The sequence below is a fragment of the Molossus molossus genome, unplaced genomic scaffold (genome assembly GCF_014108415.1).
Source record: "Molossus molossus isolate mMolMol1 unplaced genomic scaffold, mMolMol1.p scaffold_m16_p_7, whole genome shotgun sequence".
NCBI lineage: Eukaryota > Metazoa > Chordata > Mammalia > Chiroptera > Molossidae > Molossus > Molossus molossus.
Window position 1 is genome coordinate 712,937 of NW_023425401.1, and position 22,056 is coordinate 734,992.

Here is a 22,056-nt window from a genome sequence, read left to right on the forward strand (position 1 = left end):
TGGAACCACAACAAGGTGCACCCAGCATGTCCGGGCTCTGGAACCATCACAAGGTGCACCCAGCATGCCCGGGCTCTGGAACCATCACAAGGTGCACCCAGCATGTCCAGGCTCTGGAATATCACAAGGTGCACCCAGCATGTCCGGGCTCTGGAACCGTCCACACCATCACAAGGTGCACCCAGCATGCCCAGGCTCTGGAATATCACAAGGTGCACCCAGCACGTCCGGGCTCTGGAACCATCACAAGGTGCACCCAGCATGTCCGGGCTCAGGAACCTGGAACCTTCACAAGGTGCACCCAGCACGTCCGGGCTCTGGAACCATCACAAGGTGCACCCAGCACGTCCGGGCTCTGGAACCATCACAAGGTGCACCCAGCATGTCCGGACTCTGGAACATCACAAGGTGCACCCAGCATATCCGGACTCTGGAACATCACAAGGTGCACCCAGCATGTCCGGACTCTGGAACATCACAAGGTGCACCCAGCACGTCCGGGCTCTGGAACCATCACAAGGTGCACCCAGCATGTCCGGACTCTGGAACATCACAAGGTGCACCCAGCACGTCCGGGCTCTGGAACCATCACAAGGTGCACCCAGCATGTCCGGACTCTGGAACATCACAAGGTGCACCCAGCATGTCCGGACTCTGGAACATCACAAGGTGCACCCAGCACGTCCGGGCTCTGGAACCATCACAAGGTGCACCCAGCATGTCCGGACTCTGGAACATCACAAGGTGCACCCAGCACGTCCGGGCTCTGGAACCATCACAAGGTGCACCCAGCATGTCCGGACTCTGGAACATCACAAGGTGCACCCAGCATGTCCGGACTCTGGAACATCACAAGGTGCACCCAGCACGTCCGGGCTCTGGAACCATCACAAGGTGCACCCAGCATGTCCGGACTCTGGAACATCACAAGGTGCACCCAGCACGTCCAGGCTCTGGAACCATCACAAGGTGCACCCAGCATGCCCGGGCTCGACCACACTATCACGAGGTGCACCCAGCAGCAGGGCGGGGCTGGAAGAGCAAAGGGTGGTTCTGGCCTCTCACCCCTGTGCCTTTCCCTGGCCTGTAGTTCCTGGCCGGCGTCTGCTCTCTGTTCTCCTGACATCCCCAGGTGCCCTCTCCGCTCGGGACCAGCGATGCCCTTCAGGTTCCACGGTCCAGCGTGGGGACAGCGATGGGCAGAACACACTGAGGATGCCCAGGCTCCCGCTCGGCAGGGCCCATGGACGGTGCCCCGGTCAAATGCACTTACTAAGCTTATCCTTATATTTTTAGACGAGGAAACGGAGGCTCAGAGAGTTGAGTGATGTGTCCAGGCTGTCGCACAGCTGATGAATAGCAGGTTTCTTCAGCACTGATGGGGCTCAGCACCGATGCCTGATGCTGATTTTCCTGCAGAAGGCAAATATGCATAATAAAAGTCACGTTTTAGCTGGTGGGTGCCCTATTTCATTGCGTGGTGGGGTGACCTCTCCTGCAGAACAAGCCATGTTTCAGGGAAGACTGAGCCTGATTTCCCTTCAACTTCCCTCCACCAGGCGGGGTCACGGATCACAGCCGCCCCTACACGCTGTCCCTCTAGGGCCCGAGACAGAGGATTGACAAGAGCCTGGGTCCTTCTTAGCACCATGGAATGTTCCAGGTGGGCCTCAGTCATTTTCCAAAAGCGTGTTTCGCAGAGACGGAGACATTCTTTGGGAGGCGACCAGAGTGAGAAATCCTCCTGTTTCTGGCACCACAGAGCCTTTTCCATTGGGAAGTCCTTCCACTGCCTCATTATTCCTAAAATAAATGTTTACGGAAGGACATTGTTAGAGGGAGACGGAGCCGAGCAATTATTTCTATTCTGATGCTTTCTTCTCGGTTCTGCCAGAGCTCAGTTTGGACCCAGGCACATGTTTTCTGGGTTGGTCAGCATCCGCTATCGGCCCCGCGCATTCCTGCAGAGAAAGGGCTTCTCCAATGATGTGTGTTAAGTGCGTGAAGATCTCTGGGGAAGAACAGAATTAACTCCTGGTTTTTCTTCCTTCCTCCGGGGTGCAGTGTGACCCCCTGCGGCAGGAACGGTGCGGTGCTGGGGAGTCAAAGACGACGCTGGCGTCCACGCTGCCGTTCAGGTTCCACGGTCCAGCATGGGGACAGCGATGGGCAGAACACACTGAGGCTGCCCAGGCTCCCGCTCGGCACGGCCCATGGACGGTGCCCCGGTCAAATGCACTTACTAAGCTTATCCTTATATTTTTAGACGAGGAAACTGAGGCTCAGAGGGTTGAGTGACGTGTCCAGGCTGTCGCACAGCTGAGGAATAGCAGGTGCAGATGTGTGGGCCACCAGAGGCCACACTCAGCGGAATGACCCAGAGAGTCCAGTGGAGGGACTGAGCCCCCATCTGAATCCCATACTCCCCGATACAACCAGGGACACAGGAGTCGTTACTTTTCCCTTTGTTGTTTCTTTAATTTTGAAAGCTGCTCTCTGTTCTTAAATCGTGCCGATGACCCCCAGCTGGGCCTATCCCCATCGTGGTGTTGAGCTCGGTCGGTGCCGACTGTGACGGCAGAAGGGGCGCCTGCAGCAGCGATCCCATCGGGGAGATTTATGGTGGGGCCAGTGTGGACTCTGTCCTCTGTGGGACTGGGAGCTACTCGGAGGGACACCCAAGCCCCTGTTTCCAGAGAGCTGCCCGCCCGCCCCTCCCGTGATGATTTCAGTCCTCGTCCACCGGCCTGTCCACAGCCCAGACTCCTGTCTTCCTGAGGCGGCCCCCATGTTCTCCCTGCTGCCGTCACCTGAATAAAACCATCTCCTTCACTCGTCAGTGTTCGTGCTCTCTCCTTCCACAGGACGGGGGGAGACGGCCAGGTGTCAGGGGGTGTTCTCACCTGTCTCCTAAACAGCTGACGTCTGGGCACGTGGGGGGCAACTGAGGAAATCTGAATAAAGTCTGTGCTTTAGTTAACAGTATTGTATCAAAGGTAATGTTTCGTTTTGCTAGATTTTCTGTGACTGTGTAACAGGTTGACATTAGAGGAAGTCTGTACTTCTGGTGCGACCAAGATGACTCGAAGACACGAGTTTTCGGTGCCTATTAAATGGAGCTGAGCCCTGGCCGGTTTGGCTCAGCAGTTAGAGCATCAGCCCATGGACCGAAGAGTCACGGGTTCGATTCTCGCCAACGGCACGTACCTCGGTTGCGGTTTGTCCCCGGCCCGGGTCAGGGTTGTTCAGGAGGCAGCCAGTTGACGTGTCCCTCTCATGTCGACGTTTCTCTCTCTCTGAAGATAAATAGAAAAATATCCTCGGGTGAAGATTTAAAAAAAAAAAAAGGTGAATGAATCCCAGTGAGCATTTCTGTCTTAGCACCAAAGCCCTAAAGGTCACAGCAGTACTGGGTGCACCCCCAGAGTCCACGCTTAGGGATGTGGGGCCCCTCTTGCCTGCTGTTGGAAGATGGGGAACAAACGGCCTCAGCCCCCCTCTCCAGGAATTGCCTGAGCCACAGACAGACCAGGAGGCCCCTCTCCCGAGGGCACCCACGGCCCAGGCTGGGGTGGATGGTCAGGGCTTACGGGAGAGCCTGAGCCCGGCCTCACAGGGGACCCTGCTGAAGGCCACGCCTGCCCCAAGCGTCTGTGACGACAGTGTCGGGTGCTCCTTCTCCTCCTCCAGCCCGACTGTGGTGGGGGAGGTGAGCATCCTCTCCTGAGCCAGCGGGAAGTACCTCCAGGGAGGGGTCGGCAAAGCTGCCCCTCCCGGCACCTGGCCAGGCTGACCACTGGGATGGGCGGTGGAACTGCAGACACTGACCAGCTGCACCCCGTGAGTCTGGTGGCCGCTGGGGACAGCTGGGGTGTTAAGGAGAAAGGGGAGGAGAGGGGTTGAAGAAGGTGAGCACGGACGTTCGGAGAGGTTCCCTGAAGGGAAGCAGAGAAGAGGGAAGGTGCGTGTGCGTGTGTGTGTGCGTGTGTGTGTGCGTGGGCAGGCGTGTCTGTGGTCGCAGACGGGAGGGGCCGCGCGTGTGCTAAGGAAGGAGCGGATCAGAGACCGAGACGAGCTCACACGAGCTCCACCACCTGTGCCCGGGGAAGGGGCAGCGCCAAGGGTCCACGGCATCTCCTCTGACCGCGTGGTTTCCTCGGTGACGTGGGGACGCGTGGGGGGGGCGCGCTCTCTGCAGGAGCCCTCAGCACGAGGTCTTCTGTCTGCACTGAGTCCAGCGTCCGGCAACCTGCCCCTGGAAATGAGCACGTTTAAAACATGTTTATTATTAACATTTTTTAAAAAGTATATCATTTAAAAATAGTTCTAAAATATATTACTTAGAAATATGTAGCATTATTTTAATAGTTGTTTTAAATTTTGTTTTTTCAAATGTGATTTTGAGTTTTTCTCAGTTTGACGCGTGTTGGAAGGTATTGGCGGGTCGCACTGCCGACCAGGTCGACGCCACTCACGCCCCAGGCTATGGCTCTCTCTGCTTTGTGTAGAGCAGACGGTTGGCTTCGGAACACCTCACCCTTCTTTCTTGCCTGTAAACTATACTGATGTTTTTTGTTTTTTTTTTTATCCTCACCCGAGGACATTTTAGCATTTATCTTCAGATAGCGCGGGAGCGAGGGAGGGGGGAAGAGAGAGAGAAACATTGATGTGAGGGAGACACATCGAGTGGCTGCCCCCACATGATCCCAATCGGGACCAGGGCAAACTGCAACCGAGGTACGTGCCCTTAGCGGGAACCAAACCCGGGACTCTCTGGACCGCAGGCTGACGCTCTAACCGCTGATCCAAACGGACCAAGGCACTGATATTCAACGCACCTCCCCCAAAGTATGTTATGTCATCACTTAGTCTCGTCAAGGATGGAGAATCGTTTTAGTAACGAAATGACACCCTGAGTGATGATGTAATCAGAGGCCGTTGCAGTCCCCTCTGGCCCTGACTCTTCCTGAAATTTTGCGGAAGACGAACGGCTAAGAAGGCCCCGGATGACCCCAGGAGCCAGGAGCACGTTTCTGTCGGATTCATTTGGAAAACAGTAGCCATCCGAGGACAACACTGGTGCACAACTTGTGGCCTTGCCGCTGGGACCAGGCCCACAGACAACCAGTGGACGGCGATGCCTTCCTCCGGCTCCTGCGTGGTCCCGGTTTTTGTAAGGGAGCAGGGTGGAGACACATCACCGGGGACGGCGCAAGTGAGGGTTGCAAAACCCGGCTTATCAGCTTGTATCAGGGATGGTGCGAAAGTTCTTCCCCAGTGGGTGCCAAGCCGCTGTTCAGGGAAACACCTTCCTTCGCTGAACTTAGCCCTCCCTTAGCCAGAGCCACACACTCAATTCTTGTTTAAACCGGATTTCTTATTTTTCTGGGAACTGGGCGTCAAAGAGCCAGTCGGAAGTCCCCGCAGAGACGGAGGCTCCCTGGGAGCTCACAGCATGAAGCCTGGGCTCGGGGCTCATCACCCCAACAAGGGAGAGCCCTTCCTTCCGGCCTCTTCCGCTGGGGCAGTTTTGGGGCCTGACACAGGCGGTCAGTCACTCCCGTGCAAGGGCACAGATGGCAGGCGCAGAATGGAGAAGCCGGGCACAGCGGAGAAACCTTGGGCTTTGGGGTTCGTGGGCTCGATTGTACCCTTTATTTGGGGTATACATCAGGTCTGATTCTCACTGTCCGAACCTGAGAAGGAGAAACAGTAATGACCCCCTCAGAGTATTGTGTTAACTGCTCTGTGGGTCAGTCCTGGAAGGGTCGCCGAACTTAGAGCTATCCGCTCAGCTTCCTGCCCACTCCCTTTAATTTATCACCAGGACGTGGTCGGTCACACCTTATGTCTGCTCGAGAGGAAAGGGGTCTCGTGAGAGCGTCGCCCACTCTCGGGGAGCAGCCCTTCTCCTTCCGACGTGGGGCAGTGCTCCATTTGAAATGGACCTCCTTCGGAGACATCAGCGGTGACTTCCGACTGGGTTGCATCGGGTTTTACGGGGAGGATTTCCCTCCTGTCCACCATGCTGGGCACCCGTGGTGTGTGGCCACCTCCTCTGAGCGGATTTTAGCCTGGTCTCTGCTGCCCAGACTGTTAGTTCATCCCCAAGCCCCTCCCCACCGTCACCCCTTTCCCATCTGCAGTCATCCACGCTCCCGTTGCCCACGTCTGTCTCTGAGCTCCCGGCGCAGCCGCCCCTGGAGCCTCACCACGTCCCTCGGGCCTCGGGCGTGCGCGGAGCCGGAGGCGTCGGCTGCTCTCCACCCGCTGGCCTCCTGGTCACTGGCTCCTCTCCGCAGGGACCCAGCCCGGACACCGCTCTTCCTTCTGGCCTCCGCCTTCCAATCCCGTCCCCTCCTCTTAGCCACGCCCACAGTCCTCTCCAACTCCTACTCCGTCTTGCCAAGATATTGCAAAAGTGGCCTAATTTTCCCTTTTTTGCTTCTAGAAGCTCATCATCCGACCCACCCTTTGTACCTCCATCAGAGGGGACAATGCAAGGAAGTGACTTAGGGCTCTGCTCCCGCTGAGGACACGGCGGTGGGCTCTGCTCCCGCTGAGGACACGGCGGTGGGCTCTGCTCCCGCTGAGGACTCGGCGGTGGGCTCTGCTCCCGCTGAGGACACGGCGGTGGGCTCTGCTCCCGCTGAGGACACGGCGGTGGGCTCTGCTCCCGCTGAGGACTCGGCGGTGGGCTCTGCTCCCGCTGAGGACACGGCGGTGGGCTCTGCTCCCGCTGAGGACACGGCGGTGGGCTCTGCTCCCGCTGAGGACTCGGCGGTGGGCTCTGCTCCTGCTGAGGACTCGGCGGTGGGCTCTGCTCCGACCGAGCGAACGGCCAAGGGCTTGTTGGCCCCTCCATCTGGGAAAACCCACAAAACTGGATAAAATACAAAGACAGATTGAACAAAAGACCCTCCAGCCATCGGAACAAGACAGTGGACGACGACGGTGGGAAGAGGCAGGAAACGTCCCGACAGTGGTGGAGGGCAGGCCGCACGGGCCTCGGCGGCAGGCTGGCCGAGTCTCTGAGTTGACGACACGGAGCCCAGCCCTCTCTCAGGACACAGCTCGTCAGAGCCTCCGGCTGAGATCTGCCGAGGTCCACCTCCAGCGCTCGGCCGAGGACGGTCCCGTGTGTGAGGGAAACGTGCGGAGCCAGGGCGAGAGCCCCCCGAGAGGTAGAGGAGGACCCGCACACGTCACGGGGCCCAGAGCAACGTCTGCTCTCAGCAGGGACCCAGTGAAACGTCCCTGGTCATGCAACGAAGCGGGAAGACGCGACCATCACAACGAGAAGAGGGAACCGGCCTGGAAGGGCAGACCCATGGCGTCATCACCAAGGACGTGAAGACAGCGGCGATGCCCGAATGCTATGTGTTCAAGGGGGCAGAGCGGAGCTAGACTGTCAAGGAGAAGCATGGAAAGTATATTTAAACACGAAATTCCAGACACGAAGACTGTCTGAGACCAAGAGCACACTGGACGGGGTGAATGGCTGACTGTACAGAACAAACGTGAGGACGAGTGGGTTTTGATATAAAACAATAGAGTCTGGCTGTGGGTGGAACTGTGTCCTCCAAACCGTGTGAGTGAGGCAAACAGGGCCTGTGTGTGTGTGTGTGTGTGTGCACAGATGTACTAAAGTAAGGTGCGGTCTTACTGGTCATCCAAATGACCCGTGTCTTGATAAGAAAAGGGCTGTTTGGACACGGGGGGAACCCGAGAAGACGGGTGGAGCAGGAGCCACGTGGCTGCAGGGATGAGGGCCGGGGCAGCACCGCAGCCGGAGGAGGCAGGACAGACGGTTTCCGGGAGCCTTCGGAGGGAGCCCAGCTCTGTCCACAGGTTGGCGTCAGCCTCCTGGCCTCCGGAAGTGTGGGACAACACACTCCTGTCATTCCAAGCCACCCACTTTGTCATAATTTGTCACAAGAGCCTCAAGAAACCAATATAAAACTATTTAATAGAAAACAGATTGAAATAAATCAAGTGAATAGTAAATATCAGTGAGCTACGGGACAGCCTGCCCTCCCCTGGGCTGTGTCAGAGGAGGCCTGGCAACATCGGGGCTCTGACCGCTGCTCAGCAGTGAGGGGGACCCCCACCCTCCATGGGGGTCGCAGGAGGAACAGAGGTGGTACCAGCCTGCCCAGCTAGTAAAGATCCAGTGACCCACGGAGGCCTTCTGGGGGGCCAGACACTCACACTCACCTGGCAGTAAGAGAAGCACCCCAACCTTGGGTGTCAATAGAGAAAAAAAGGGGAACTAGGACGTGTCCCCTACTGGACGGTAGAAGAGCAGGAACCACCTCTCCCCCTGCCGGTGATGTCAGTGGACCCAGAGCTTCATGATGCAACACCCGCGGCATCGATCCGGAGCCACGAGTTACAACCAGAACCAGGATCGTCAGCAGACCACAGCGTCATCGCCAAGCGTCATCGCCAAGGATTTTCAAGCACGAAATGTCTCAACGGCGATTCACAGACACACTGGACGCCCACGAGCGGCTAGGAAGCCTCAGCCAACACACAGAAAACATGGACCCAGACTGCGACACGGAACCGGTGAAGTGGAAGCTAGAACAACAGAGCCTGCCCAACCCCAACCACAGAGAAGCTAGTGAGAAAAGATGAACAGGCCCCTGGGCCTGTGGCTAAACACCCAACACACGTGTCGCGGGAGTAGCAGAGCGACACACGTCAGGAGAAGAGGCCGAGAAGTACCTGAAATAATGGTGACGAGAGACAAACCCACAGAATCGAGAGGTTGGAGGACGTCCAAACAGGATAAACTCAAGCAAACCCACACCAGGACATGGTCACCTTTTAAACCCTAACCACAGAGAAAATGCCTTAATGCCCATGAGAGGCAACGACCCACATGGTCGCAGAACCAGGTTAGTGGAGATGGAGGGACTTTCCAGGACGATGAAGGGTCGGTGGACAGGACAGCGTGTGAGTGTAACCGCAAAGCCAGCACGGAGCAGGGAGGTGCACAGGGGAGAACGTGGTGGAACCAATCAGCGAGGTGGGACCTCAGCACCCGGCTCAGCAATGATGGGAAAGCCGGCGGAAAGCCCCCCAGGGCGTGCGAGCACCCCACGGCCAACCTCCACCCCAGCGAGCAGAACTCAGGAAAAATGGGCCATCAATTCGGTTCCAGAACCGTTAGCAACCCTGCAGCCCCCCACGACGGGCTCTCCAGCTGCATTGACACCGGACGGGAGATCGAACGAGGTAACAGGAACCTCCAGACACGTGAAAACTGCACACACACGGCTAAATAATCGCAGATGGTTCAAACAGGAAATTCAAAGGAAGTCAATTGAGAAAACAGAATGGAACCGAGTGAAAATGACAATGTAATAAATAGGAATCCGCGGACACCACTCACGCTGGAAAAGTATATTTATATCGCTGAACAAATACACTTACAAATAGAAAAGCCTTCCACTTAATCATGTAGACCTGCCAATTACTCTAGAGACTTCAAAAGCAGATAAAAATAAACCCAGAGCAAGCAGAGGAATAATGATGAGACCAGCAGAAATCAGTGAAATTGAAAACAGAAACGCAATGGAGAGGGTTAGGGCAGGACAGGGGTGGCTTTTTAAAGACATCAGCGACATTGGCAAACATCTGGGCAGGCCGGCGGAGATCAAAAGCGCGAAGGCACAGATCGGGGGTTCGTCAGGGGGTGTCCCTACCGGACTCGCAGGCACCGCAAGGATCATCCGGGGATACTGTAAACAACTCTTCACACGTCAACGCGGCAACTCAGAAGCGTCGAACCCCTCTCTCCGGAAGTACAACCCACTCAGTGAACTCGATGGCAGTAGCCCTGTAACTCGGAGAACTTGAGTTCGCATTACCCCACCCACTGCCGGTTCCTGTGTCCAGGTGGCTTCATCGGCACCTTCTACCGACCGTTCAAACAAGAACCCCCAATCCTTACTGTGCAGCCAACACTGCTTTGCTATCAAAACCAGACAAAGACAGGACAGTACACACACACACACGCACACACACGCACACACGAAAGAAAACTACGGACTGACATCTCAGATGAAGCGAAATGCAAAACTTCTTAATTAAATAGTAGCAATTAGAAGTCAGTGATACAGGAGAGGAATTCTACACCGTGACCCGCGGGGTGTACCATGGGTATGCGAGGCTGGTTCAGCACCCAGGTACAGGGATGGCAATGCCCCTGCAGGTCTAGTAGGAAGTCACACAATCCTATCGGTTGATGCACAAAGAGCATCGGCAAAATCTCACCCCCGTGACAGCAGCTCCATGGTCCCAGCCGTCAGGGGCGGGGCACACAGGAGGTGAGGCGCCTTGGGGTAAGAAGGGGACTTGCTCAACTTGATCGAGAACATGTACGAAAAACCCACAGCTAATATTCCTCGATGTGAGGAAGGCTGAATGCTTCCCGCCTGTCCTGCATGTGTAGGTATCCCCCAAATCCATATGTTGACATCCTAGGCCCCAAGGGATAGTGCTTGGAGGCGGGGCCTTTGGGGGTGCATGGGTCATGAGGGTGGGGACTCCATGAATAGATCAGCGCCCCGACGAGAAAGACGCCAGCCAGCTCGCTCACTCCCACAGTAGATACAACAGAGAAACGGCCATCTCCTCCCCCCGTCCCAACCACCGCACCTCGATCTCGGACTTCCCGCCTCCGGAGCCGAGGGAGAGACCTTTCTACTGTTGATGAGCCCCCGTCTCTGCAGTTCTGTTCTAACAGCCACACTCGCCAGGATACCCCGAGATCAAGAACAAAGCAAGGCTGCAAGAGGCTTACATACCAGAAAGGGAGACGTACAACTGTCCCTGTTCGCAAATGCCACAGCTACCCTCACAGAACACCCCAAGAAACCTGCAAGGATACTGGTAGAATTCATAAGCAAGTCCAGCAATGTCACACAGTAGGAGATAACCCTACACAAATCTGCTATATTTTTACAGACTTTCAATGAACATGTGGGTTTACAACATTTTAACGAAATCCGTGGGGCCTAGGTCATTTGGGAGTGTGTGGGCTGAGACCGGGATCTACGATTATCATTCACTGTGGGACTAAACAGCAGCTTTGGCATTTTTTCTTGAAAAGGCTTTTATTTCCCCAATAAATCACTTTGTCAACATGTCCGCTTCTATGACCACGTATGTTTTTTTTCTCTTCTTTTATCCTCACCCAAGGACATTTTTATATTTTTTGTTCAGATAGAGTGGGAGGGAGAGAGAGAGAGCGAGAGAGAGAGAGAGCGAGAGAAACATCGACGTGAAAGGGACACATCGAGTGGCTGCCTCCGACACAACCAACCAGGGTCGGGGACAAACTGCAACCCAGGGACGCGCCCTTAGCAGGAACCAAACCTGAGTCTCTCTGGGCCGCAGGCCGACGCTCCAACCGCTGAGCCAAACCGGCCAGGGCGACCACGTATGTTTTTTCATGTACCTCTGAACCCTTCATTCCATCCCATTGACCTATCCGTCCACCCCGGGCCAATCTCACATTGACGTAAATTCTCCAAACGTTCCCACTTTGGTTGATGTTGAAGCACACCAGGCTTTAAAAAATGTAGTGTATGCCCTGGCTGGTGAGGCTCAGTGGTTAGAGCATTGGTCCGAGGACCAAAGGGTCGTGGGTTCAATTCCAGTCAAGGGCACGTGCCTCGGTTGCAGTCCGTCCCCAGGCCTGGTGGTGAGGGAGGCAACCAGTCGATGTGTCTCTCTCACATTGATGTCCCTCTTTCTCTTCCTCCCACTCTATTCGAAGGTAAATGGAAAAATATACTCAGGTGAGGGTTAAAAAAATAAAAAGTATATTATGGCTCACAGAAACCAAAAACTGTAACTATTGCATCTTTCTGGTACTATGAACTAAAGCTCCAGTCTGTTTAGATTTCCCCAGTTTTTCCCTAATTGCCTTCTGTCCCAGGGTCCCACTCTGGACTCCGGGACAGTCCACCCTCCTGTCTCCTGAGGCTCTGGGCTGTGACAGTGGTGTCCTTGGAGGGCGGGCAGTGTGGGGGACGGGCCAGGCGTTCCCCAGAACGGCCCTCGGTCGGGGCGTGTCTGATGTTTCTCTCCCGCGACACTGGGGTGCCGCCCGCTGGAGGAGGAAGACCACAGAGGTGGGTGCCCTTCTCAGGGCACCGTGTCAAGGACACGCGCTGTCACCGTGACCCAGCACTGCTGGTGCTGACCTTCATCTCCTGGCGGGGGTTCTGTTTGTCAGGTTTCTCTGTCTTTTAGAAAACGACTGTTTCAAACACCGAGGAGTTTCTTAGCCGAGTTCACTGGTTTCAAACAATGTTTCAATCAATGTGAGTGCCTTTAGAGAACATTATGTTGCTACAATGACACTTTATGGGCAATTGTCTCTGAAATTCCCCAGGCACTGCATTTTGTCTCCCTTTTTCCTGTTTCCTAGGCTGGTTTCACTGTTTTGGGGGTAGTTCAGCCCCAATGGTCACTTCCCAACTCCGCTGTGCACACGGATTCTAGACCTGCTCCCTGGCCAGGAGTCTAGTTGGAGTTTCAAAACCGCATTTTTTGAACGCCGTGGATTTCTCATGAGCGCCTCAAATTTATTATATGCAAAAAATTATACTTTCTATTACTACCTTCCCCAACACACATACAATTTTTCTCTCTCCATTACTTAATTTTATGGTCTTAGTACCTACTTTGTTATTCTCTTTGGGTACTTTAAATCTTAAAAGCCTTTCCAAACATAGATTTAAACACCTATATTGACCCATCTTTTAATTCCTTTAGAGAAAAGAAAACTTTTGACTGATTGAAGATACTACAAAACGCGTTCTGCCTTTGTGACCATACTCACCCAACTTACACTAAAAACAGGAAAGTCTTGATTCAGTTTTACCTACTGTCGTTTTATAAAGAATTGAATATATTAATTTACATATTAATTTTAAAACTAAATATATTCTGGCCCTGGCCAGTTTGGCTCAGCGGTTAGAGCCTTGGCCCGTGGACCAGAGAGTCCCGGGTTCGGTTCCCCCTAAGGGCATGTACCTCGGTTGCAGTTTGTCCCCGGCCCCTGTTGGGGTCGTGTGGGTGGCAACTACTCTGTGTGTCTCTCTCCCATCCACGCTTCTCTCTCTTTCTTTCCCCCTCTCTCCCTCCTGCTCTATTTGAACATAAATGAAAAAAAAAAAAAAAAAAAATGTCCTTGGGTGAGGATAAAAAAGTAAAAGAAAAAAACTAAATATATCCTGAAACAATCCTTCCATCATTGCCTTTGACATTCGTGCCATTAGCTCTTTCCGATACCCCTCGAAAGCAACGCCAAAGCTGGAAGAAACCAAGGTGTCACTTTAATTTTTTTCCTCCAAAGTAAAGCACCCTTTTAACAAATAAATGTAAGAGCTAATTTCTCTCAGCGTTAGAAAATTAAGAATTTCTTTCTTCTGAGTTAGGCTTTTGGAAACGTGGAAAGACCTCCGAGTCACTGCAGAGTGAGTGTCGACGTGGACAAATTCTTCCCCCAAATATCACAGGTGCGGTCCCTCGCCCCACCCTGGCACTCCCCGGTGGCCGGTTTCTTGTTGCTAAGCTACAGGCTGTCAACATCCCCTTGTTGACACCAACCTCTGCAAAGAGACTGGCCGCCCTGCCCCCACCGCACCCTGCACAGGCTGCCTACTCATTCTTTGGGTTCCCACTTAAAGGAAACACTCCCCCTCTCGGGACAGGCCAGGCCCCTCTGTGGAATGTTCCCAGGCCAGACTGCCCGTGACCCCGTGGAACGCCCACCGCCGTGGGTTTGTGCTGCCTGCCTGGCGCGCTGGTCTGGGCCTGTGGGGTGCACAGATAGCCGTCTGCAGTCTTGATTCCAATCTCCATCACGGGGTGCAGGCGCCCCATCCCACACGTGTCTGTGGGCTCCGTGGGTGCCAGGCGCTCTGCCGGGTGTTGAGGGAGAAATGTGAGCAGGAGAACCTTTGGGTCCTGGGTACGAGGTGGGTCCTCCTGGGTTCGGAGCCTGGCAGAGGCGGGGTGGGGGTGTCACCGGAGCCCCGGGTTGGAGGAAGGCTCCTTTCCTGGGGGAGTCATCCCTCCAGGAAGGTGGGCTTTCCGCTGAGCTCAGGCCTGGAGGTTGAGGTAGCTGAGCACCATCGATTCACGCCTCCTTAGAGGCCCTCAGTGGTGCACCGCCCCAAAGAGGGGACATCAGTGACCCCACAGTGAAGTGGGGTCTCTGACCCACCAGGAGAAGGGGCAGGAGCCCAGGACGCACGGACAGGTCTGGGCCCTTCTGATGAAGCAGGTGCTCTGGGGCGCCCCCGGGCACGCGGGGTCCTAACGGCACAGTGGGGCACACTTTCATGAACAAACCAGTGACGGGCTGGGCGAGAAATGCCCGAATGGTCAGTTTTTACAGCTCAGGGTTCCTTGGTGGCCCCGAGGTGCCCGGGTGTGGCCCCGACAGCCGGAGCAGGAAGCCTGGTGCAGGGGAGCCGTCCCCAGAGCCCTGCCCGAGGCCGTCCCTGAGGGTCCCCCCAGGAGCCCGGTGCTTGGGGACAGCAGTTCTGACACAGCAAAGCTGTCCAGGTCCCAGGTCATTTCTCTCCGGTGACCTTCGTTCTAAGTTGGAGCAGTTACATTTATACAGAAAACTTCCTGTTTGTTTTAAACAAAAATAGGTCCATCTACCTACTTGCAATGCAGTTGGGGTGCGTATTTCAGGCCTGGAAGGTTGAACCTCTTCACATTGAAGAGGCCTGATGCCCCAGAGCCCCTGGAGAGAGCGCCCCCTACGGGGCGACGCAGTGAGCTGAGGCCCCGGGGCAGGGGTGCCAACCCGGCCAGCTCCGTGCTGACCAGCGCGGCTCGAGGGCCCCGGCGGTGAGTGTTACGGAAAGGCCGGCTGCCGGGAAGACTTGGCAGCCCGACCTGTTTCCTGCCCCCCCTCCGTCTGCTCTGATGTGGGTTTTGGCTTCCACATGGTGAGACCAAAAGCGAGTGGAAGAATGTGCTCTCTGGCTTGATGTTAGATCAACGGGCTTCGCATTTAGGAAAACATTCTGTAGGTGTTTTTATTTATTCTTCCTCAAATGCTTGAAACAATTACAGCACGCTTTGGAGCGCAAGCAAATTTCCATGTGGGGGCGTGAGAGCCTTCTTGATTTCCGCGGGGTGAGCGTTCGTCCGTAGTGGCCTCCAGAGGGGCCCGAGCAGTGACCTGGTGGGTGACGACGGCCCTGCCGCCGCAGGGCCAGGCCGCGGCCCAGGACAGTGTCCGTGTTAGGACACCGGATCCTCATGCCTACGGGGCTGCTGCCGTTGCTGGTTCCCAGTCTAGGGGACTTCTTCCCCCGATTCCACCCAAGTTCACGTCTGCCAGAGCAATGGCCTAACCGTGGGTTTATCCACCCCCGTCCGCCCACGCGTGTGGGTTCACCCTCTCCCTTTGGCTGGCAGGCTCTCCAGGGCTCCGGAATCCACCTGCCCCAGGCAGTGCGGTTAGTGCTGGGCTCAGAGGGCCTTGTTCCCGGGAGGCGTCTCAGGGCCCGGGGGCCGCGGAACATGCTGCCTGGCCCCTTGCTCAATGTCCCCCACTTGGGCGGGTCTGGTGTGTTTTCGTGATCGGGCCACGATGTGAATTTGGAGATGAAGACCGGCAGGTGCCCCTCCCATCATGTGATGTTGGGGTCCGTGACATGAAGCTGACTTGAACACTGTGATGTAATTAGCTAGTTCTTACTATTAATAACAGGAAGAGAGTCCGGCTGGTGTGGCTCAGTGCTTGAGCATCAACCCTGCACCAAAAGGTCACTGGTTCGATTCCCGGTCAGGGCACATGCATAGGTTGTGGGCCTGATCCCCAGTGGGGGGCACGCAGGAGGCAGCCAATCGATGCTCTCTCTCATCGATGTTTCTCTCTCTCTCTCCCCCTCTCACTTCCTCTTTCTCTAAAATCAATAAAAGAAAAAAAAAGAAAAAACTAACAGGAAGAGAGCGAAGGGGAGGCCAGACGTTATAAGCAGTCATCTGGGCAGCTTCACCAGGAAGCTACAGCTTCGCACTCCCCAGGGAACAGCCTATCCGGTCCCTGCAGATCCCTGGGGGAAGGAGCCCAACAAAGGGGGAGATGGGCGCACACCCAGTGAAGTCAGGGCGACGTCGGGGGGGCTTGCCTGTCAGTCTAGCCTGAGGAACGGTGGGCAGGCCAGGGGTAGACCCCACCAGAAGCATGTACAGTCTTGGACAGTTAAAACCCCAAAGAGATCCCTCTCTGTTCTTGCGGGCTCTTCTCTCGGCTCCGTGGCCACGCTCACCTGTGTGCTCATCTCCACAGCCACGTGGCCTTATGTAGCCGCGTGGCCCATGGCCCTGTGGACTCCACACACTGGGTGCTGGACTGGACTGGACTGTAGTAGGGGCAGAAACCACGGGCAGCGGCCTTAATTCTGGCCCTGCTGAAGCCAAGGTTGGACTCTACCTTGACAAAATGGACAGGACGGGAAGTAGGCGGGGAACCCCCTTACTTTTAATCATCAATCAAGCCTTCCATGAACCCCATCCTCCCCTGGGGGCCTCAGACACCCCGAGAGCCCCACTTCCCCCAATAGCAGCGGCATCTCGTCATAGCGTTGACCTGCATTTCCGTAACGCCGAGTGATGCCCAGCGCCCGTCTCAGGTCCCCCACCTGGACGTCTTGGTTGACAGTGTCTGTTCACACATTCTGGCCACTTTTATTTTATTTTTTATTATTATTATTTTTTAATCCTCATCCGAGGACATTTTCCCATTTTTTTGTACAGACAGAGTGGGAGGGAGAGAGAGGAAGAGAGAGAGAGAGAAACATCGACGTGAAAGGGACACATCGAGTGGCTGCCACCCGCACGACCAACCAGGGCCGGGGACAAACTGCAACCAAGGTACATGCCCTTAGCAGGAACCGAACCCGGGTCTCTCTGGACCACAGGCCGACACTCTAACCGCTGAGCCAAACTGGCCAGGGCCATTCTGGCCACTTTTAAAAGCTGAGTTGTTTGTCCTTTTGTAATGGTGAACTGAGATTTCCTACCCACCCTGGGTTTGGTGTTTTTCTCACACGTACTGTTTACAAATATTGTCTTGCAGTCTGTGTTTTTTTTCTCTCCAATCTTTAAACTCATAGTTCAGCTCATTTTATCTTTTCATTTTTTTAGCTTGTTCCAAAGAAGAAATGATTTTCTAAATGCCGATAACGTGGAGCGTATCGTTTGTTTTATGACTTGTGCTTTTGGTGCGGCATCTAAAACTCCCGGCTTAGCCCACGACCAGAAGGCCTTGCTCCGGGTTTTCTTCTGGGAGTTTTGCAGTTTTGGGTTTTACATTTAGGTGCGTTTCCCTGAGTGGCTGTGGACAAGTCACACCATGAGCTGGCTCCTGCTCCCCCCGAGGGCTGAGGCGGGTTGGCAGGGGGCGGCGAGGGGCGTGCCGTGTGCCCAGGCAGGAAGGTGGGGACAGGCCCAGCGCTGTCCGCACTGCTGTGGGACGAGAGGGTTCTCAGGGTCATACAAATGACTTAAAACAGCAACAGCCTCGAGACCACTTTCAGAGAAGTGGAACTTCAGAAAAAGACAACTTTAAAAATGATCACAATGTGCCTTTCAGTGCGGGGTCCCCTGGGCGTGTTGCCTTCCCGGGCAGGTGCACGGCGCCTCCCTGCTCCCAGCCCCCAACGTCCCACCAGGTGCACGCGACCCGAAGACGGGCGCCGCCTCCGCACGTGGAAACCCAGGCCCCAGGGCCTCCTGCGCCGACCGAGGCCACAGTGCCCACGCGGGCCCTTGCCGCTCTGGTCGTCCTGCAGGCCCGGGTGCGTGCGAGGCCCCGGGGATCAAACATTTGGAAATTGTTAGCGACCTAAATAGAACTCTAACGATTGCTGCAGTGACATTCTGGCCTGTACGGACACGACAGCGAAAGCCATCGCCTACGTTTCCCAACTGGGACGTGAGGGTGATTGACATTCACTCATTTCTCTTTGCCAGAGGGAGCAGCAGCGTCACTCCTGTGTGCCCGGGTCTGCCGGCTGGAGCTGGGCCGTGCACACGTGGAGCCGGCACCCCTGGGCTCCCCCTCCCTGTCCCCGGCCTTTCCACGCTTCAGGTGACCCGGGTGGGCGGGGCCGAGGCGACAGCCACCACCTGGAGGAGCGTGGTCTTTGGTGACACCTGCTGTGGAATTCAGAGAACCGAGGCAGAGGGCAGAGGGGGAGCTGGGACTCCAACTCCAGGTCCAGGAATGAGCACAAGGATCAGCTGTCCAGCTCCTGGTCAATGCCTTTTGGTTTTTCAGGACTTACTTCTGGGTAGAGACACAACCCTTCTTCTTTGTTTTGGTACGTGCCCTTAGCGGGAACCGAACCCGGGTCTCTCTGGTCCGCAGGCTGACGCTCCAACCGCTGAGCCAAACCGGCCAGGGCAACACAAGCACCTTCTTGTGGGATCCAAGCACCAAGACTGGACCCTCCTGTTTGACCGCCTGTGTGGCCTCTGCCTTGAGTCACTATAAAATGACCTTAAAACACGCCCCGGCCACGTGGCCACGGACACACATCTCCCCGAGACAAAGCAGACTAATTCAACAGTCCCCTCCACAGGTGACCGAGTGGTTTTCGGGAGCAGTCGTGGAATTATTCTTGTCTGGGTTCATCCTTTAACGATCAGTCAAGGAGCAATTTCACAAAGAATACATTTCGTTTTGAAATCCCTTCATCCAGGTCAGCGGAACATTCAGTCTGTGAGCTGAGATGAGCTTTTACGAATCAGAGCGACCACTGCGCCTCTGGTGCCTGGCTTCGCCCTCCTGTTAAAGTTTAAACGTACATCACAGTCGGGGGACCAGGCGGGTGACGGACTCCCCGTCGGGCGTGCGGCTCTTCGCCTTCCCAGTCGCCACGAGCTGCTCACAGCTGCACCTGCCAGGACTCCTAAGCCCACGGACCTGCTGCCCCAGAGAGAGCTCGTGGGAGACCCTCCGGGGGAGCAGCGTTGGATGGCGTTCAGAACTGCCCGCAAATGGGGATAACGGCCAGACCGACCTCAGTTTCCACGTTGTTTTGACTTTTCTGCAGACAACGCGCTCCCGCTGCAGGCCCCTGGGGTCCCCTGGTGGATCACTGCACACGGCCTGTCCCCGTTGTACGGCTCTGTTCTGCGGGAGACCTGCAGGTCGGCTCTGCGCTCCTCGGGTGCGGGGCGAGCAGTCGCCTTTGCTCTGGACCAGGGGGGCTCCCGAGGAAAGCTCACCTCCCACCTGATGCCAGAGGAGGACGGCTGCCCTCACCTCCTTCTGGTTGAGGCTCAGACGCAACAGGGGGACTGAACAGTGACCGCGTGAGCTTTGCCTGTCAGCTGCCAAGGCTGATAACCTCCCCAGAGGGCGGGCTCGGGCGCTTACTGAACACCCAGCATGTGGCACAGGGACCTGCCAGGCGGTCGGGGACCTGCCGTGTTGCAGGGGGACCTGTCATGGGGCTCGGGAACCTGCCGTGTTGCAGGGGGACCTGTCATGAGGCTCGGGGACCTGCCGTGTTGCAGGGGGACCTGCCATGCAGCTTGGGGACCTGCCGTGTTGCAGGGAAACCTGCCATGTGGTCGGGGACCTGCCGTGTTGTAGGGGGGCCATCACTCCCTTCTGCAACAGGACGTGGAAGGTCAGGTTCTGGAGGACACCTGTGGAGAACGGACGAGGACCTGCAGACACCAGGCTCGGGCTGCCTGATGCCCGCGGAGCAGTCACAGCGTGGTGAGGGGCACAGCTCAGGCAGGGGCACAGCCAGCACGCTTCAGCCCCAGGCTGCCCCGGACTAGCCCTGCTGCTCCAGGGTGTGGTGCAAGGTGTTAATCAGCCTACACAGCTGCCTCCCGCTCGAAACCAGGGGAGCCACCGCGCCCAGTGAGCCGGGCGCCAGGCCATTACTCAGCCGCTTCTCCCTGCCGGGCGGAATGGCAGCGTCACCGGGCACAGGCCCAGGCCGTGGGCATCACCCCCGACACACCCAGCAAACGTGCATGTCTCCTGTGCGCATCCACCAGGGAGGCTGCGGGAGGGGCCGGTGGGTGGGGAGGCAGCCCGGGCCGCTCACTGCAGCGTGTTCGCAGCCTGTGCGCGTCTCTGGTACGTGTCTCTGGTACGTGCGGCTCCTGCCAGCTGCTGACGTCATGTGCCTCGGGCCTCGATTTCCGTGGCCAGGCTCCAGCTGCCCTGGCCTAGTTCCCCAATAAACACAGGACTGTCAGGCTCGGTGAATTAATTGACTAGTAACTGTTTTCTTAGCTGTGTCCTTGGGGGACCCTGAACGCATCCTGAGTGGCCCAGGGATCAGCGGCCCCGCCATCCACGCCCTGAGCAAGCTCAGCGGGTCCGGGGCTGCGTCGTCAGCCGTGCAGACTGACTGACACTCGTCCGGCTCTGACCTACCAGCAGGTTTGGGGACACTGAGTGAGCTGGTCATGCCTGAGGGAGCAAGATTTAAAAATAACAAGCTTGCTTTCGGAGTGAGCTCCTTGACCCGGAGATGGAGCGGCGTTGCCCATCACTTCAGCATCCAGGGTGCCCATCGTTTGCTGTAAAGGAACATCCCAGCCCGGAGCCCCCAGGCCCTCCCCTCTGTCGGCAGGCTCACCCCGGCTGGTGGCCCAGGGGCTGAGCTTCGACCCTGCACCAAGAGGTCACTGGTTCGATTCCCGGTCAGGGCACATGCCCAGGTTGTGGGCTGCATCCCCATTGGGGGGCAGGCAGGAGGTGGCCCATCGATGTTTCTCCCTCTCTCTCCCTCTCCTTTCTCTCTCCCTCAAATCAATAAAGAGAAAACACACACACAAGCCCCGCGGAGCGTGAGGAGGCCGGGGGTCAGTGCACCTGAATGCTGGGCTCGGCCCTTCACCTCCGCTCAGTGGGGCTGTTTCCACTTTGTCGAGTTTATTTTAAAAATGGTTGGACCCCTGTTCCCGTGAGCACACAATAAACCAAAGGAACTGCCTGTGGGCAGGAGGGTGGCCCACTGGACGGGGCCTCAGGCTGGAAGACCATGGCAGGACGTCTGGTGTCCTCGCAGCCTGCAGAGGAGGCCACTCCGGCTGGTCTTTGCCTCACCCTCATAACAGAAGGTGGTCCAGGTGGGCACATCCCTTGCCCGGGCTGATGGGAGACCCTCAGAGAGCATCCGGCAATCCTGACAGCACCTGAGGGGCCCGGAGCCAGGGGAGATGCCCTCCTCCTCTCCCCTCCTGAAGACCCCTTTCAGGTGGCGATGTCCCAGCTAAACAGCAACATTTCCTTGCCTCCTTCCCACTGACTGTCACCAAAGCAATGTACAGTGAGGCCCTCGGGTCATTTTCTAAAGGTCCCGACTCAGCCGGGACAGGTGTTGTTCTTGTTTCACTCCTTTTTCCTACCTGGAATGTCCATGGAAAAGGCTGGGGCTCCAGCAGCCACCTTGGGCTATGAGGCAAATTAGCAGAGAGCCACATTCCACGGACAAGGGGCCGCCTTGCAAATGAAGTTGTGGAGTCGGCCCACCGGCCTGGACTTCCACCCCCAGACTTCTCTTAGGAGAGAGAAAGTAATCTCTACACTTTTGAGACTATTGATTGGAGTATTTTTTTATGCATCTTGAAGCCAAATTGAAGTGTATCTATGTCAGTGTAGAAAAATGTCCAACTGAAGGGTAACAAGGCTGGACTTTCTCCGTTTCTCTTCACTTCCAGCTCCTCCTGAGATGGGGGAGACATGTGCCCAGTGTGGTCCACCCCGAGGAACCCCACTCAGCGCACACACGCATCGCTGTCATTGGTCACTTGATGTTACAACGAGCCTTTGTCACCCCCGAGCCCAGCTTCCTCTCCTGGCAGGTGCAGACATGCATGACCAGCAGGAGTCTTTTTTTTTTTTTTATCCTCACCTGAGGACATTTTCCCATTTTTTTGTTCAGGTAGAGTGAGAGGAAGAGAGAGGAACAGAGAGAGAGAGAGAAACATTGATGAGAAAGGAACACATTGAGTGGCTGCCACCCG